Source organism: Dinoponera quadriceps, unplaced genomic scaffold (genome assembly GCF_001313825.1).
Source record: "Dinoponera quadriceps isolate SergipeBrazil2010 unplaced genomic scaffold, ASM131382v1 scaffold6016, whole genome shotgun sequence".
NCBI classification, from domain to species: domain Eukaryota; kingdom Metazoa; phylum Arthropoda; class Insecta; order Hymenoptera; family Formicidae; genus Dinoponera; species Dinoponera quadriceps.
This window is the reverse complement of record NW_014559916.1, coordinates 199,385-202,203: the sequence shown is the minus strand read 5'-3', so window position 1 is coordinate 202,203 and position 2,819 is coordinate 199,385.

Genomic DNA, 2,819 nt, shown 5'->3' with positions numbered 1-2,819 from the left:
TATATATACTTTTTATTAATTTACTATTACTTTTTATTATAATATATATATATATTATATATATATGTGTATATTATATATATATGTGTGTACGTATAAATAAATCATAATTTTCTTTATGAAATGTAATACTGTGAAATATAAGGAAAGTTAAAATTTACTGAATATAACTGAAAATGGCGTGACTTTTTAAAGAAAAATTGCTAAGGTACGGTTAAAATAATTATTTTTATGAAATATTGATGGAATGATAATAAAATAGAATCGATTGAGAGAGAGAGAGAGAGAGAGAGAGAGAGAGGGAGGGGAGAAGATTTTCAAATACATTTTCATTATATTTTCAATAAGATATTTTCATCAGGGCGTTGAAAGTTTCCCGAGCTGAGATTGCATTGTTCTTTCAAATCTAGGTAATTCAATCTTCGCACAGAAAACAATTCCAACAATTGAACATTTTGTAGCGAACCGTAAAGTGTCCAAGCTATTGTGAAGTTTCGCAGTTTTTATATTTGAATTTTCGACATTAATTCGCATCCAAAACATTCAAATATTGTGCGATAACTCTGAATACCTTCTCTCTTTGTGTATAGGCTTGGAAAAGTTACTTTTTTCCAACTCGTTACTCTTCGTTTATCTTGTAATATAATTCGTTACGTTTTCCACCGTTTCAATTTTAAGGACCTTTTTTCGCATTATTGCATCATTTTTATTGTAATAATCTCGTGAAATTGCCATCCTCCTTATACACAGACATGAAAATCACAGTATTTGCGTAACTAATAAAACAAAGAACGACATTATCAGATCCTTACATGAAAAAAGTAATTTGTAACAGAAGCAACGTTATAAAGTAATTTGTTGCTTTCCTAACTCTTTTCTCTCTTTCTCTCTCTCTCTCTCTCTCTTCTCTCTCTGTGTGCGTGCGTGTGTGTGTGTTGTGTGATATGCATGTGCTTCGTATCATTTGTTTTTAAACGACAAACGAATACAAATTTCCTCTATTCCTATTGAAACATTTTGTTAATATGTTTTTTGTGCCTTATTTCCTTCGTATTGTGAATCTTACAATTACCACGACATTAGTATGACAAATATATTTAATTTTATACTTCATAACGATCTCTCTCGTCAATAACTGTACAATCTATGTTGTTTATAAATAATATACAGTTGTTACCTAATTTTGCACACGCGCATGTACACTCACACACGCACATACACACATACACACGAATTAAATATTTGTTTTTGACAAAGGTTTATATAGCATACTTTATGAACGGTTGTGCGATGTAAAATTTTAACACGGTTCTTTGATTCGAATTATTATGTATGAGATAGCGAGAATATCGTGTATCATTGTTGCAGAAAATGAGAGAATTGAGAGAATGTGGTGAAAAATCGAACAATGTAATACATGTGACATGGATTTAGGTGCGATTATGAAAAGAAAAATTATTATTTATAATACATAAGTATTCCTCCTCATTGTTATTTTACTGTCTTTTTCCCTTCGCTGCGTGAAACAGGAATTCTTGTGAAACTTAACGTTCAAAATAATTATTTGTTCAGCAATTATATGAACACACAAGAGTTATGAGCGCACAAAGTTGAGTGCAATTTTTAAGTAAAAAGTTAAAAAATATTTAATTTGTGGTTTAATCCATACATTTTTAACAATGGAAATATAGGAACGCAAAGATACAATTTATTATTTTCTTTCAGCAATGTAATCACGGAAGATAATTAATTTCGTACATAACCCTCTCGAGTCCACGATTTCTTCTTTGCATGATTTTGCAAGTTCGATACAATTTGATAGTTAATTATCATCCAGATTCGAGAGAGTTACATATAATCATATTTCGCTATATTTCAGATATTTATAATTTTACAAGCAATAAAATGGATACGTCCAGATTTCTCTAGCTTTCCACAAGAGATTAAAGTAAGCCAACAATGATAATGTAACAAATACACTGACTGACACACGCACACACGCACGCACGCAGGCACACAACAAACAAACATAAAGCTCCGTCTCATAAAACAACAAAACTCGCGGTAACATTAGGCAAAAGATACGAATTAATATTCCATGTCAATTTAATTAATTACAAAGTACGGTCGTCATCGTTGGGTCAACTCTGATTTTTTTTTTAATTACAACTTATCAGCAATAAACCTGCGTTATAAATTAAAAACTCACAGCGTCACCACACATATCTTCTAATTATGGTCTAGTAATCAACATTTAGACTCGCAATAGCCTCGCAATTTTGCAAAAGAAGGCCCGGACACAATACGTTGATTACATGAAATTTAATAACTTGGCGAAATTCACGTTGTGTACAAAGTGCCCTTCGTACTGTGTTATCTCTCGAGCACACTTATCGCCAGATAAATGTATTTCTTCTCGTTGGAACTTCAGCCAAATTGAGTTTATTGCTCTTACAAATCGTGTGCGCTTTTTATGTATTATTTTTTTTTCTTTTTTTCGTAGACGCAAATCTATGTTCTTTTCTTTTCATGAATGTATCAAGTGTATCCTATTTGAAGAGTTTCCTCAATCGTCGTATCTTTTTCTCTTTAATAATCGCATTGTGTTGTTGCAAGAAGCTGTCTCGCTTGCATAAAAATGACAGATATAAGGCAAGTGTACGCTTAACACGTGTATTCACGTTAATACTCTCTCCAAAGTATCCGGCAGTAATCTACACATAAGAGGGGGATTAAAATATACAAATCTATGTACCGGTACGTATGGATTACTATACAAAAAAAAAATATATATACATATATATATATATATATATATA